This window comes from Sebastes umbrosus, chromosome 2 (assembly GCF_015220745.1).
Source record: "Sebastes umbrosus isolate fSebUmb1 chromosome 2, fSebUmb1.pri, whole genome shotgun sequence".
NCBI lineage: Eukaryota > Metazoa > Chordata > Actinopteri > Perciformes > Sebastidae > Sebastes > Sebastes umbrosus.
The window spans coordinates 19,052,715-19,070,043 of NC_051270.1; the positions used below are offsets into that span (position 1 = coordinate 19,052,715).

A 17,329-nucleotide genomic window follows, 5' to 3' on the forward strand; every position below is an offset into this window, starting at 1 on the left:
ACACCCAATAATGTACGACAAATACTACTATCTCAATGACCAAATAAAGGTCAATACACGGCTTGAGATCGCCCAGCAGCTGAGATATGATGAAGATGGTAATGTAGCTGATATGCACTTGCTAATGTTAGGCTATATATGTTGGTCACGGAACGGGGCTAGCCAGAAAAGCTGGCGTTAGCATCACATTTGGGGTCCGTGCCAGAAAATGATGTCATCATGGCTTTCACGTGGTGCGCGTATGCTCCGCAAGTTGTTGCGGTGGTATGTCATGCACTTCTGAATGTTTGTAACTACGCACAGACTGCGTGGGAGGGAAGACTGGCTGAGCAGGTTGGCCTGTACAGACATCTCTACAACTGTTCATTGAGAGACCACACGGACAGCCACATAAAATACTTGGAAAGAAATAGGCAACACACTGGGGAAAGAAGAGGCTATTTGTCGCAGACTGTGAAAGAATATGAGAGATCATTTTGTAAAAGCTAAAAATATGTCTCATGGAAAAAGTGGCAACCCGAGGGGAAGCACCGAGAGACGGAAAACATGTTTGACTTGGAGGTAAGTGACAGTAATAATTACAGTACACAAATGCAATGTTGGTGTTTAGTGTTTACTACTGTTGTCAGGCATCCTACTTTCTGGTAACACTCATTGACTTCATGTTTATCCACAGAATATTTTGTCTGTATGCCTCCTGGCGTTTTTGAGAATACTGCAATGAGCAACGCGTTGAGCAGAAACACCTCTGTTCATGCTTGTAGTGCGCGCGCCATCTACGGAGGCCTGCGCCACGTTGTCTTGCGAAAACAAAAGCTTTAGACATTCTCTTCCTGGATATGTTTTTGTTGTCTGGAGTGGACATTGCACTATTTAGGAGGGAAATCGTTTGGGCCTCGTTGATGAAAATGGAACACGGCAACGCAGATAATTCCCTCCAGAACTGGTGTGCATAGTTGTCAATGCAGAAAATTAGCACGCAGATTTTCCATATTCCCGCACTGCATTTTCGCATCGCACTTGTGAGAAACGGCTTTCAGTCTCAGTTTGTGCACATTTCATGAAATTTTATAAAACCACATTGCATACACAAAGGTTAAAGACATAGACCTGATTTAAAAATGCTTACTGTATATGCGTGTGTGTTTGCTTTAAATGTGTATGTTTTCACGTCTCTCTACATCTGTAATTACCCTGGTATTAACAACCAATGCTATAAATCCCCCGCTGCAATTAAATATGTTTTGACACAAGGGATCTCCCCAAACTTATCATTACTGATGTGCAAATTACACATATACCTCTGACATGCGCCCCCAATTAGTCACTTTGTGCTCTTAATTAAGCAGCATTAATCTTGTGTGTATGTAGACGCTGTGAGCCGAGACTGGCAGCACCACAGGATGAAATGAAATGAAAAGGAGGAGGTGGGGGGTGTACTGGAATGAGCGCGTTGGGCCTGGTATAGGTCACGCTTCAATACACACAGACAAAGACGTGATTAGGAATACACTCCACTGTATACTGTAGACACACATAATAATCTCTAACAGATATGGATGACGTTTTGAGACAATAAATACAAGTGATCTTCTTGATCAGCTTTTAAATTAAAATTAACGAATGGGAACACGTGTTATTTCTGTTGCCAAGATTAAATTTCATATCAGTTTTCATGTCAGCTGAATAAATATATACTCCTCTACGTTTACTCGCTCAGATCCATAATCCGCTGTGACCTACAGTACGGTGTCCTGCCCCGGTCACTCAAACTTATAAAGTGTGACTTTTCACACAAGGCCTGAGCAGCAGGCTGCCCCTCCTTGCCAAAACACATGAGAGATTCCTCTACACATCCAGTCCACACACATTCATCAGGCCTCCCACCTCGTCCAGCAGTGTCCCTTCATCCTCCATTATATTTCCAATTAGCGTGGATTTTCAAGGACTTAACATCATTTTCCCCAATACGACCCACTGTTTACACTGCCAATGTCTCTATGGGCGCCACTGTGAATGTTTCAAAGCCTAGGAAACTTGGGACCATTAGTTGCAGGGGGACGCACTGTCACATATACAGCAATGGAGCCTCTGTACTAATGTTTATGACACAAGAGGTATGTCAGTGTTAATGAAAGCTTGTGCTTTACTGTTTTTGAAATGGAGGGTGCACTTTAGATCTCAGTGGACGTGTGAAGAGAGTGTATTATTTTATTTTGGATATTTTTATATTTGCAGCAACATAAAAATATATGCACACATTTAAGTATAAAGCAAGGAATTTCTGTCTGTCTGAATGTCCTTTGCATATCTCGAGAACCGTTCATCCGATCAACTTCACACGTGGCGGGAGTATTGCTCAGGACCAAAGAGAGTGCAGCGTCGATTATGGTCAAACTTGGCCAAATGGGGTCACTGTAACAATTAAATTTAAGTTTTGTCCTGTAACTTTTTTACCATACTCTCCGAAACAACATTATTTTTGTCCTAGATTTTGTGTGTCCAGACGAATCTATCCATGTAAGTCACGCCCATTTTTTGTATCAAGACTGATTTTCCGCCATTATGAATTGTGCCCAAATCAGATTTTTTGCTACACTTCCTACACATTTTGAATAATCGTGATAAAATTTGGTACAGAACATCTATGGACTAAGCCGGAAATATTTTTTTTTTTGGATTGTTAATGTTCCTTACAGTTTTGCTATGGTTGGCAAATCTCCTGAACGCTTTGTGCTATTGGGACCACATTTGGTGGACATGTGTAGATATGATGTTTGAGTGACCATGACAAAATTGGTGCTATCTGGCCAATAGGTGGCGCTGTAGCAGCATGAGGTATAAAGGAATGAATCTCTGTCTGTGTATGTATATATGACTGCACTTTGCATATCTTCTTGGTTCTTGACAACGCTGCAAGCAGCACTTCTGGGGGCCAAGCAATTTGCCCGTTCTGGATGGGCTGCACTAGTAAAGTATACAAAGACAAACAATAGTTAAACAGGCAGTTTGGGTGTTTTGTTTTAAAAAAAACACATTAACTCGGAATGAGCTGACACAATGTAATGTTAATATGATATACACAGTATATCGTATAGCAGACTACCCTATGTATATTGCTTATCAGTTTCAGACTAACCATAACTAATTTGCTGTGCCAGAGAGTGTGGTGGATATCCATGTACCGTAGTATGCATGGAAAAGAAATATGTAACAAGCTGTTTATCTGACTCTGTCCTCAGTCTCCTCCACATCTGGCCCTTAAATTACAGCTGCTGAAAACGAGGAGAAATTTACAGTGATCTTGACAGGGTTTCAGACTGGGCACGGAGCCCAGTCCCCCTGCCTCACACAGCCTTGGAGCCCTGAACACACATGGGGGCCATTATTTGTAAAGTAGCTGCGGTGGCACCAGGGAATGATTTGAAAGGAGTGTGTGTATGTGTGTGTGTGTGTGAACTGGAACATGCAGCCCGAATATGTTTACTCTCCGTTATCACATCCACACATCTCCAGTAAGTGGCGGGGAGAGAGTGTGCCGTGTCGAGGAGGAGATATGGGAGAGATTATTGTGCTGTTTAAACCCCAAACTCTCCCGCCCACTCCTCTCTCCTTGAAAATGGATTATCTTTTCAAGTATTGTAAAGCACTTGAGTGAAATGTTCACACACGCATTTATCTCACTTGTCATTTGGCAGTGAAACCCTGTCACATGTGTTTATTATAGCGGTAGATAAAGCACAACTTAGCAAGTCTGCCTGGATAGGGAACACTTCTGAAGGCTAATAAGTGCATTTAAAAATAGAACATTAAATAACACATCAACCTGAGAAAACACATGTAAGCAAAGCCCCAAAACTCAATAGACATGAAACACACACACAAAAAAGTAAATAGACAAGAGCCAAAACAAGGGAGGGGGGTGATACAGTAATAAGGGAAAGGGGATAATATCTCTGGCGTGCAGCCCCACAGTAAAGCCACTGGTTGGTCATGGCTCTGGGCTGTAGACGGACCGTCTCCTCGCAGTGCTGGGTGAATTAGGCTGTGGTTCCACAGCGAACCTCAGCCAGCCTCAGCAATGTGCTAAACCCAGACGTGACTTACGGCTACCCACCAAAGATTTGGCCTCTGGACCCAGGGCTTACACCGCAGAACGGAAAGGCAAAAGAAGTTTCATCATAAGCACCACAAAAAGAAAATGGGACAACACATGACATGTGTACCGCCATGGTGAGCTTCACTTCATTGTGCTAACCTCTCTGTTCTCCAGACTGAGCATGGTCGAGCCTCGCCAAAAGGCACAGTTCTGGCCAGTCGCCGCCCGGCCGTGTTCACATCCGTGGTCAGTACAAAGCCACAGGGCAGAGATGTTCCCCTGAGGTCTCATGACCACAGATCTGAGGGATACTCCCAACAAGGACAGCTCTGAGTACCAGTGGTTGGAACTGGTCTGAGAACACAATCTTCTTTTAATATAATACTTGCCATTCCAAATTTCCCCAAAGAAAGGATTCAGTTTCACCAAAACCTTGAAAGGGAAATAGTGTGTATTTCTAGGAAGAGTGAAAAATAGCCAACACCAAGACCGTCTCATCGTACTGTACATGTTAATGTGTCACAATGAGAGAATGCTATATGTCTGTCATTAAACCTGCAATAGGCAGAATATTTTTTGCATCATTGGGCAAAAATTCCATAATAACCTTTCAGCATATTGTAATTCAAGTGTCCTGAGAGAAAACTAGACTTCTGCACCTCCTCATGGCTCTGTTTTCAGGCTTTAAAAAATCTAGCCCGTGACGGGAGACTTTGGCCAATCACAGGTCATTTCAGAGAGAGAGCGCTCCTATTGGCTGTTCATTCAACGGAGGCAGCTGTCAATCACTCCCGAACTCTGATCAAACTGTCAAACTAGGGAGCGCTGATCAAATATGAATCAATATTCTGTTACTGTAATGCCTATTTCTACCCTCAAATGTTTTCAGAAACATCTTGTAGTGTACTGTTTAACTGTAAAATGAGAAAGTGTGCTCCGTTTGGTGGGCGGTGCTTGGTATTTCCTCAACTGATCTCAACATGGCTGCTGGGTTACAAAGTTTCTAAGAGGCGGCAAGGCTCCAGCTTGCCTCTGATTGGTTGTTTTCCTCCGGTCTGTGAAATCCTGCAGATGCCACTAGGAGCACCGGAGGACACAGAGGCAGAGGTTTTATAAAAATAACTTTTTAAAATTATATTTACTCCATTTCTACTACTGCTGCTTTAATATACATTACTAAAAGTATGGCGGAAAAAAACAAAACAACCCTTTTTTGTCTCCTTTCCAGTCACAAGGCCACAATTAAGTCATTACATAACAAGTAAAACCACAATGTCAGTGCTGTCTTCAGCCTACTCTGCACACACAGTCATTTAAATGCTCTCTCCTTGTTGAAACATGTTCTGATAGTTTATTACACAACTCTGAGTGGAAGTTGATACAGGACTCTTGCTCTTTCCTCAGTGCCGCTCATATCACAGAGGGTAACGCTCGGTTAATCAGACTCTGTTTGTGCATCGTGCTTTCCTGCTTGCCATAGAATCTGGTTTCCATGCTCCAGCTATTAGACTCCATGACCTGTTATCACGCTCCAGTTTGCCCCAAGACGTAAAGTGACTATTGGTCAAGGATACTCAACATAAACCTGTACTGTTTTTGTCACATTAAGTCAGAATCAAGCCATTGTACTATCCTTAGCTATTCTTAACCTAAGTTATGATTTTCAGTCAAACACATTTGTCACATCTTTTGCTTGACATAAGAATTGTTCACCATCTCTGACGAGATTTACAGTTTAATTTGCAGCATGCAGTCATTTATTGATCTGGGAAAGCTTATTAGCAATCCCTTCCGCATAGTCTCTCAACAAAATGCATCTGTCATCCCTCACATGAGCAGCAGGTTCCCTTTGAGAAATCTATGGCTTTGTCAGTGACACTGTGGGGAGTTAAAGGATGCCCTGCCACAACACACAGCTGTCTAGTCTACACAATACACATATTGATACTTACAGCTTCAGTGTGCGCTCACGGTAATCTGCATTTTGGAGAAATAAGCCCATGCTTTAGTTCATTTTGTGGTGCTAATTTGAAAAAGTGAGATATACTTGTCATAACAACTGCAGCTGTAATCAAGCGGTACTTAAATTCAACATTCAGGCAATTTGCAAAAAAAAAAAACTCCCACAACACAGTCAGCGTGCTTTACGGTAGTCGAACCAAACTCTACTTGTACTTTCATTTTCATTCTGTTTATTGTTGATTAATTAATCTGCCACTTGTGCACATGCCGTGAAGCCCCACAGCTTCTTCACTGTGATTACTCATCTCTTTAAAAAGTGGTCAGAGTCACTTACAGTATACTTTCCTGGAAAAGCTTAAAACTGACACTATCTCACTCTTTCTATTCTGCTTAAAAAGGTGCCACACAGTCTCTTCATGAAGTTGACATTCATGTGTACAAGGCAGTGATATAAAACAAATATATACTTACTGTATATTAACCTAGAAATTAATATGTATTGCCTAAGTGCTATAAAATGTTACGAGGGCATTTCTTGTCAGATTGATAGTAAAAATGTAAGTTGTCAAGATATCGATAAGACAATATCCTGTACATTAATGCACCAAGGATTCAGACAATGACATGCAACATCACAAAATGAGCCCATTTGTGCACCCAACTGACATTTTTAATTTGGTGGACATGTTCTCTGGGCTCGCATAAGCACAAATGTGAAGAATATTTCAAAATCGGTCAACCCATTTGGCTGAAAAAATTGTTTTTCTTATCATACTATATCTAGTATTTGGGAACATGGGACTACTATTTTAGCAATAGACTCCATTATATTTTAGGAAAAAAGAGTAGCCTCATGTGCCCAAAGACTAGATATAGTATGGTAAGAAATGGCTGTATCTCAGACACTACAAGGAGCACAATCAAGTATTTGGTGTTTATGAACTCATAACAAGCTGAATATCAAAGATATGCACACATATGCCGTGTAAAAAATATATTTCACATGGAAAACATGTAATAAACACAATGTTATAATTGTTTTCCAAATTATTAAAAAATCCTGATTTGACTATTAATAAAAGTGTGATTTTCCATGTGATCTAAACATTTCAAAGTTGTACTGTTCCATACCAAATTTCCACACTTTTGACCAATCAGAACAAATGTTGTGGCATTTTTTCTTATCATAATAAATATAGTCTTTGGAGACAAATGGGTTAAGCAAAATCTCTGTCAATTCTAACACAAGTTACTAACAATAATATTACAATAAAAAATACAATTATTTAAGAATTGTTGAATTTTAAGAGCTTTCAGTAAAGGACTGTGCAACGCTGTTGAGTAGTTTATGGATGACTGGAATGTGATACAAATGTAGTGGCAGTGAGATGGATAGACAGCAGGAGCTCTCAGCTTGTGACAAAAATCAGATTTTTGACTTGAAGAAATTAAAAGCTTTATTCAAGGACTCTAGGGTTGTTGCCAATCTTTTTAGTTCAATCAATCTGAGCTAAAAGTACTTGAAAAGAACAATGTGGAAAGAAGAAAGGAATTTAACTATACCAGTGAGAAAACAGGTAAAGGTTTTGAATGAACCCAAAGGCATCCCCTCAGTCGAAGTCAAGTCTGAAAAGCATCGCCTCAACTGTGAGCAATATACGAAACACCAGTGAAGGAACTTGAAGTGCTCTAAAGTTGATTAAGGTCTGATTTTGATAAATCATACATTGGGGATCCCACCTCTGTCTGGGCTGATTCAGCATCCAGCGCTTAAACCCAATATACCTGGAAGACATGTGGTGTCATTGGTTTCAAGCCATCACAGACTCACCCTGGCTTCCTGGTTGGATTTCAAACCACCCACTTATCCCGGAGCATTTATACAGCTTCACTCTAACACTTTTACTGGCCGCCATCAGTCTTGTTTAAAGCAAGCATGCATTAGAGATGGGGTTGTTGGGGGGAAATTGCCCTAGTTTGATAATGTGGCCTGTAAGAGGAAGGCTGATGGCGGTGGGTGGGCTTGTGGAGGGAGACTGAGTAATTAAACTGTATAGGTGATTCATTCAAAGAGAAGGCAGCGGCATGAGAATCTGACAACGTAGCAGCGAGGATGAAGCTTAATTGCAAACGCCGGCTGTAGCTGAAATGGATTGTTCTTACTGGGGTGTCCGTCTTTACAGAGGCCTCGCTGTGAGGATGAGAGCCTTGACTGCCTTTAGTTTATGTGTGTGTGCATGTGTAAATACAAAATATGTCAATATCATATTACCTTATGTTCTTAGCACCAATAGCACAGAGAGGAAATGACACATAAATCCATCCCTTTTCTTAACCTCAACATGGGTCATACAGTATGTTCATAAAGATGATTTATCTGATATTTTGATTTAATTTGATGATATAAGATCATAAAATATATTAGGATGAATACCCCCTTATTCCCAATCACATACAGCACATCCTCACTGTTGTTTATAACAGACCTGTTAGACTGTGAGCGCCCAGCTGATCATGGAGAATATTAACCCTGAGGCAGAAATTGCACTTGTAAGTTAATAATTACATCAATTAACATGCTCTTTAGTATCTGTTCTTCTCTTCTTAAAGGATTCTGCTTCTACTGTGGGACTTTTCTTTCTGTAAGTGTTAATAAAGTGAAAAGTGAATCACGTCGCGTCTCCTCGCTGGCTGGCTGCATTGCCAACCAGGTCTCACGGGAAGGCGTATAAATAGCACGACATTACAAGGGACATTCCACGTGTCATGAGGACGCATTTTAGGCTTTTTGCATGTCATTTGTACGCCATGCAACAAAACTACGGTAACATCCACAGTTAGGTTTAGGCAATAAAACCACTTAGGTTTAGGAAAAACGTCATGGTTGGGCTTAAAATAAGTATGTAAACTAAGTAAAATACGTATGGTAACCAAGTAACATAAGTGTGGGAAACACGTCACGAACGTCACTAACATAGCTTACAAAACTATTTTTTTTTGCATTGCAGTCAGTACAGACTACATGGCGTACAAATGATACAGCAATCACAAGAATGGCGTTCGTATTACACGCTAAATGCCCTGCGCATTATTGTGGCTTCCATACATTTTCATGGGACCGGGCTGCCTCTCCTCTCTATCTGAGTTGTGCAGCTTTGCCAGTTATTTGCAAAATGTTGACTCAATAACCAGTATTGTGCTCTGTGTATTTCATAAAAATGGTATTCACAGAGAGGAATGTCTTCCTGCAAGCTATAATAACATGACCTAAGCCTGTGTGATTGTTGTCGTATTGATCTTAAATGGCTTAATATCGTTAACTTGACTGCTCATTCTGTTTACAACCTGAGAACCATCATCTTGTGACCAGTGCTTGGGAGATGCCATTGTAAATAGTTAATGGCTCAACATTTTTCAACTGTCTTTGTGCAGAGCTAACTTGTGTCTCAGTGCCTGTGTTATTTTGCTAGACAACATGTGCGGTACTACTGAATATTCTTCCCATGAATAACATGCATTTAAGAGGTAGTGTAGTATTCTGCTTGTATTGTTACTGATAAACACATGAAAACAATATAAAATGTTCTTTTCTGTCAATTCCAGTGTGAGGTACACTGTCTGGCTGCCAAGGGCAATCTAAAAAAGCATATTTATACCGGTTCTCTGTCAAAACTGTAAAATAGTAGAAAAGTGAGAATGAGGAGAATAACAGCTCTAAAATGCAGAGCATAACTCAAACACGGAGTCCCATATGAAGTAACGGATTTACTGAGTTTAATCCCTTATCAAACAGACTATACAATGAAGCTATAGCCCTAATCTCTGGGAATTCACAGTCCATTTCCAATGTTTGGGCAGAGAGGATCCACAGGGGTGTCCTGGCCTATCACTGCTATAACCTTGAGTAGGAATCCAGCTATTCCATGCACAATAATTGCTCTTATTACCAAGAAATAAATCTGGTCTTTACTTATTTCATGCTCAGGTGAAGGCTTCTCTCGCAGGAACATGTTGAATTAGTTTGTTCTTCAGTCTGACAGTGACGGAGCACAAAATGTTCAGTTCTCTGAACAGCAGGCTGGAGAAGAATATTGGATTTCAAACTTCCGTGCCATGTAAGCTTTTTCCAGATCTTCACGTTCACACAGCCATAACCAAAACCTTGTGAAAGTGATAAATCCCATCACCTTGGTTTACTCCACCAATGTTCCCTGCAAGCTAGACACATATATTTTAACAAAGAGAGGAAAATAAGGAAAGAAAATAGATTCCCAAACACAAAATAAATGCATGTAGCCAAAACATTTGAATATGGTCAAATAAATTCTGGACAAAGAGGTAAGAGCCGCCGACACGTTTCAGAGAGCGCCCTCATTTGCTTTTTATCTGTGAATAATTAATTCCAGAGGCTGAAAAAAAATGTAGCTATTCATGACCTTGATAGTGGGCACATTAAAGAGGGGAGCATTTGCTAAACGTGAAATTATATGCGACTAGAAAGGCGTAGCTACATCACCGGAGTCACCCCAGAGTAAACAAACGAGTTCAGCAAGCAGAGGAGGGATTACCATATCTCCACTTAACTTATTTTATCCTGTGAGAATCATCAATATTAAAGGGTAAGGAGAGGGAGAGAAAGTGCTGAGGTGGGCTTTTAGCAGCAGGGTGAACCACTGTGTTTAAGGAGAGAGATAAATGAGAGATCTCCCCGGAATCTACAAAGAGAGTAAACATAGTCTTTTTATCTTTTCTTTTTCGCCATACAAGGCCTCTTCGTTTTAACACATTTTGATGTCACAGCCAACCCCTTTCCCATCCTCTCTCGTTGTTGAACTGTGTTTGATAGTTAACTTGTGCGTCAGTTTGCTGTGCAGAAATGGACATGCAAATATTGACTAGACGGTTTTTACATATTTGCAGCCACGCTAATATTTTTATTAATTTACTCGTGGCTGCATTTTGCAGCTCAGTGCAGTTTTGACACTTAATGAGGGTAATGCTAACTGAGGAGTGACCTGTGTTTGTGTGCCTTTGGGCTAAATGCCAGTGAATATGCTGTGTTTGCCTGTCATGTTAGTGTAGTGTATACCGTATGGAGGTAGATACCGCCTCGGGGCCATCACAATCAGCACGATGTCTTTGTCAGGTAAGTGACCCTGCAGGGCAACTACAGCAGACTGCTGATCTATGGACTTTACTTCTGTTTACCTCACCTGTCAGTCAAAAAAACTGTGACATTAGACAGTTCTCAAACAAAAAACGAACTCCAGCTACTTTACACACGTGTTACAAAATGCCGTCGCTCACTGTCTCCTCTCTGTGAGGCAGAATATCTGGATCTTGTACACATCTGTACGCCCCCAAGCTCCTGGACACATGCCAGTGTGGGCGGACATGGCCCAGAAGGGGGTCTCCAGCTACCTGCCCGGCCTCCAGCTGATATTAGTTATCGATATTTTACTGGCTGCCATTAAAACTTTAAGAGGCTGCGATTAGACGCAAAAACAAAGGGGATCCTTCATGAAGTGAGGTCACGTGGGGTTGTAAAAGATGACTTTAAAGGGCTTTATTTAATGATATAAAATCCGCCCCGGTGTGTGAAGCTGTGGGGTCGGACAGCTATAAGGAAGGAGCTTCTGTGCTGTGGTTTTCTGCCAGCTCTCACGGCTTTAAGCCACAAAAATTACAATACGGGTGAGCACCGTTGGCTGCTCAGCTGCAACCCAGAGAACCTCAAGGGGGGCTTAATGTCTTACCCTGTATGGATGAGTATCAAATATCACATTGATAACGACTGCATTTATATACGTCTGTAGTGTTAAATTCAACTTCACTTCCTGTTTTGTAAAAATAATGTGTTTTTTGTGACCTCATCATCATGAAACCCACAGGTTCTGATGGAGGTATGGAGAGTGAGCAGAGTTTTGTGAATTTGCCTGGAGCAGGGAGTGGATATTTTACGATAAACATTATCATATTTAGGGGTGCAAGAGAATATAGAAAATATCAAGCAGTGCAATATCATGTTTTGTGATACTGTATCGATTCTCAAAAACACTGTTGAAATTTTGAATTAGTAGTTTACATGCAAAGATTAATTTTGTCAATACTTTATATAATTTGCAAAGAGATGCAACCTCTCAGTGTAAGGCCCTCTCAAAGTCGTACTATGATGTTGGATGTTACAGGGACTGTGATAACTGCAAATGCAGATCCCACTGTTGTGATTGCATAAAAAAAGTTAAAAAAAATATTCAGATTTTATGCATATGGTGGTGTGTTCTCTCTACGATAACAGTTTTCCCAAAATGAGTTTTTATATAAATAAAATACATCAATAAAAAAAGCAATAAATTGCCTCACTTACAGTATCACAATATATTTAATCGTAACCCCTGCATCATGATACGTATCGTATCGCCAGATTCTTGCCAATACACAGCCCTAATAGTATTGAGTTCTTACTTGATCTATATTACTTACTCTTTTTCTTTATTTATACATCTTTGCAGTTTGTCTTTTGTACTCAAAAGCAAGTGTGGACTGTGTCTGATTTCAGTCTACTCAGAGTCTCCAGAATATTCACACAATATCTATGTTTAGTTTTGTGATCAGATCTCTGTTCCGTCAGTTTTTTTTGCACCAACTGCTTCTCTTCCTCTGGTCACCAACCATGTTATTAGTTAAAGAAAAGGAGACTTACGTCACTCTGGCCCGACACACTATCCTAATAAATGTCTTTAAGCTGCCTATAATTCATACAAATTAATAGTATGTTCACACAGAAGTGATGTAATATTATTAGGTGTTATACTGGCTTTGAGCGCTTTGAGTGGTCGGAAGATGAGAAAGGCACTATATAAATGCAAGTCCATTTCCTGGACGCTTTTAGTGACACCACATGAAAATCTAAGACGCTGTATATACAGTATATATATACAGCGTATAAATGTATGTGCCTATGTGTGTGTGGTTGTCTCTATATTTCTGAATGCCTGTGTGTTGTATTGTTGTTCACAGTGCGTGGGCCAAGGTTGGCATGGACACTGTAGAGTAGGAGGTCTCTTCTTTCCATGTCCTCTGACCACCATCATGACAGGGAAGCCACAATGACGAGGAATTTTAGCTTTGCGGTTACAGTAACAAGAGTCGGCCACAAACAACGCCCCTCGGCCTCCATGCCTCCCCATCCAACTCTTCTCATTGTTTTTCCCATTATATGTCCTCTTACTCACTTAATATCCTTTCCTTCCTCGGTGTCTCCTTCCTCTGAAACACCCACTGAAGCCCCCGAGGCTCTGGGTAGCCTGAGCATTATCATCAGAGGCCATGTGAGGTTGAGGTGAAAGATGAGCTTTACACAAAACAACTATGACAAGGCTGTCTGTTATTGTAGCTCGCAAACAATGGCCTCATGCACAAGCCTCTGCAGCTACACTGACATTAAATTCTAAATAGCTGTATAGAGGGAACTGTATGTTTCTTTATTTCGTCTTCTAAAAGCAGGTCAGCTCCCCCTAGATAACCTCAGAGTACGTACTAATTCTATAAGAGTGATGGAAAAATAGTTTAAAGTAGGTTAAAATGGAATTTCTGTTATGTGTGAGTTTGTACACACGCATGCACGCACGCACGCACGCACGCACGCACGCACGCATGCTCACGCACGCACGCACGCACGCACGCACGCACACACACACACACACACACACACGGTACATAGCATGCATTTGATAACAGAAGACCATCAACACTATTCAAGGTACTTACCGGTACCTCGTGAATTAATGATTTACTACCTTGGCTCGAATAAATGCAGTGAGAATATGTTGATATTGGAAAAGCACATTTCTTTCAATTTACTACAAACTGTGTGCCTTCATGTCCTTTCTGCTGTGGAAGCCTTTTTCCTTGCCAGCCCGCAATTTACATAAAAGCATTTAGTTCATCATCACGCCATAAACGAAGATGTACGGATTAGGACTTTTATTCTTTTAAGGGCTATATGTGGGTGGAAAAAATGAAGTTGTATTGTAATTAAATGATCTACTTATTCATTAAATGTATTTTCCTGTGACTGGTAAAAGGTAATGTTGGTTAGCATTTTATGGCTTCTCCTTGTCTCATGCCAGTGAGACACTGAGCTGGCCTTCACACCAGACAACGAGCTGGCTTTTAGACAGCTACTTGCTTCATCCCTCTTCCTTCTGTTCTTCTTCTACCCTGCAGTTCTTTTTGTCTTTACATCACTAGTCTTTCTCTGTCCTCTTCCTCCTTTTCAATCTTCTCAAACGTCCCTCACCTCCACGCTTCCTTCCATTAATTGCACGGCTCCCTGTGAGCCGTTACCATTCCTGAGGGAGGTTCTGCCGTGAATAGCCAGCCTTGAATGTTGGCTCTTTGGCCCGGCACCACGTCCCATTTGGCCCAGCCATGGTGGAAAAGCCGAGCGGCGACCACATAATGACCGGTGTCTGAGGGCCCGGCTAATTTTTCATGTTCAAACAGGCGGCTGACTCCTCGGCCCAGACTAGGGCTAATGTAAGGTTTGTCAGTGCCCTCCAGGGGTCGTAAAACACGGCAACCTGAGCCTCTGATCTCTTTTACACAATCTGAACCAAGAACAGCCTTTAGCAGCAATGACAGATTTACCAAATCACATAAAAATGTCAGACACATTTTCCAAACAACTTCTTGATACACCGAAAAGTATTATGAGTCTACCAGTATGTTTTCTAGACAGCTAGAATTGAAATATTCAAGAAGAGACACCCAAGGTGAATAGGGTAAACATTTTAACTAATTGATATCTTCATGAAACTTCCCCATTTCATTACTTACATTGAGACAATTCTTTTTTGTACTACAAGTTTTCTAAAATGGTATGTTTAAATAATCAAATGATGCATTATCTTATGAAATATGCACTAATTTGCATACATTTCCAGAGCAGAAATCTGAAGATTGGATACAGCCGGGTTCAAAATTATTGTTTAATTTTATTAGCATATTAAAGTCAAAGGTTTTTACAAAGGGAATTTAGGTTCTCTCTTTGGCCATGTTTTTAGAAATAAAATGTTGTATAAATCAGGCTATGTGATGAAATGAACAAACCTCTACGTAGAAAACCTTCAGAATATAGATAGGAATGAAATTGGAAGGTTTGGTGGATGTAAGTGCTTTAGTAGAGATTTCTGGCTCAGAGTATGAGGAAAACCTAATTTTGAGAAAACAGCCTTTAAAGATACGTATTGTAAAATTCCATACATTTTGCAAGACGCTACAGGTGAATAGGGTAAACCTGTTTTTTTTTTTATTTTATGTTTCAAATGAGGCATTATCTAATGCTAACTTTTTGGTAAATTCAGGAGAAATCCACAGACGCAAATAGATAACGAATAGTTAAATAAACACCTAAATGTGTATTTTGGTTGTTTTCTTTCCACTAGTCTGAAAGAAGACACACTATTAGCAAAACTGCCCAAAATCAAACACTATTTTTGCCTTCGGCGTCTCCCCTTAAGGGATTTCTTCTGTATTCTCTGAGCGACTAATACTATATACATTTGTAAGTGTCCAACTGAGGGGTCAATAAAACACCCAAGTGTATGTGGTGTTATCTTGTATGAATTAATGTATTGATGAAGACAAACCAGCTGAGTGATTATGTGTGTGTCAACGAATGAATATGTCATTTTTGGGTGATGCAATGCAATTTTTTCACTTATCCTGTCTGTCTTCAAGAGCTCTGAAGCAGTGGAAGCTCATTTAGTTTTACGTAGAGAGGAAGCCACATTATTTCTGCTCTCTCTCCTTGCGGTCAGTTCACCCTTGTCCGTGTAATCTGACACCCAAGCTCTGTTACTCTGGATCCTGGCCTGTTCCCGTTAGTTCACCGATGGGTGTTTATTTAGATTTTCCGAGCTCTCTCTCTCCTGTTGCTTGACTTCTTCACTCTCCTTCCTGCCTGGCGATGCTACTGTTGGCTTGAACCTGTGTGGTTTGCTCCAACAAACTGCACGCAAATCATCCTTCCAACAGGCAGAAAGATAAACATCCTCAATGTATTAGCCTTCTCGGTGCAGTACGGCACAGAGAGGGGAAATATTGGAAGGCAGTGCATCCTGATTGTTTGTTAAATGCAGAGTTGGTTGCTCTAGGTGTGAGGGACTTCATACTTTAAATAGGTTAGCGGGAAGAATGCAGCTAACACAAATGTGTTGTGCTGTCGAGATACACTAATTATTTGCAGGTATAAAAAGAATAAGGCACACAGATGAGCTGGAGTAAGAAAAATAGACCACCTCTATGGTGACCCACATAATCCATTATGTAGATGAAGGCAATATTCACAATGTGTGTTGTGTGGGTGTGGGAAGCTCACAACACAACTGTCTACATTCATTTCCTGTGTGTGTGTGCGTGTGTGTGTGTGTGTGTGTGTGTGTGACTGTCCCTTTACATCCTCATGCGTGCACTGCATTGTGAAAATAACAGAAGGTGCTTAAATATACAATGAAGGATTGCCACTATACTTATACCGTGTATACTGTACTGTTTATATCTTATGTTATTTACTGCTATCTTAATGATCATGATTGATCACCTTTGCACCATTTTGTGATGTGCTCGTGTGTAGCCTGCGGATTTAGTTTGCCACCCAAATATAATGTGTTTAGGAACTTTCATTTGCTTCGGCAGTTTAAGGTGACACACAAAAAACGATGTTAAAATTGCACGTAACTTGAGAAATCCTCAGAGAGATTTTGGGTAAAATCAGTTACTAAATGACTAAATAGGTTCGCCAAAAGGATTGAATGACGATTTTATATTTGTCATTATCTGTGATTGTATTCCATACATGTTTATAAATGAGAAAACATGCATGGTAACATAAATCAAGGGAATGAAAACAGCTGCCTTCACAAAGACTATGAATTCATTGCTGGTAAATCTGCTTCATCATGCTGATGCAGTACCTCCCTAATTGAAGCAGTACATTGAGTATCAGAAGGGCATGAGGTCATCTATTACAATTTATACTAGTGCCCTGCCTGCTATAATGTTGCTATTAGACATTTTTTTTCAAATCCCTTCATCATAGAGGGTATCACACACATTTATAAGTGTGATAAGAATTTACCCTGGCTTGAGGAAAAATAGACATCAAAGCATGCAGAAGTGCTTCTGTGAAGTTTTTTTTTGTTTTACCATATCCAGCACACATACTTCACAACTTTTATCAGGAAGGCTGCTATGTACTACACT

The 17,329-nt window shown here is 40.5% G+C and overlaps 2 long non-coding RNA genes across 2 annotated transcripts in view; one reads left to right on the forward strand and one right to left on the reverse strand.

The window, feature by feature from the left end:
• LOC119476233 overlaps positions 1-17,329 on the reverse strand; it is a 480,685-nt gene that overhangs the window by 118,139 nt on the left and 345,217 nt on the right. The gene's annotated exons all lie outside the window — the stretch shown is intronic.
• LOC119476244 lies at positions 4,240-15,081 on the forward strand. The gene is made up of 3 exons (XR_005203978.1): positions 4,240-4,250; positions 13,630-13,635; positions 14,830-15,081. It is a non-coding gene; the product is annotated as an uncharacterized LOC119476244 (long non-coding RNA).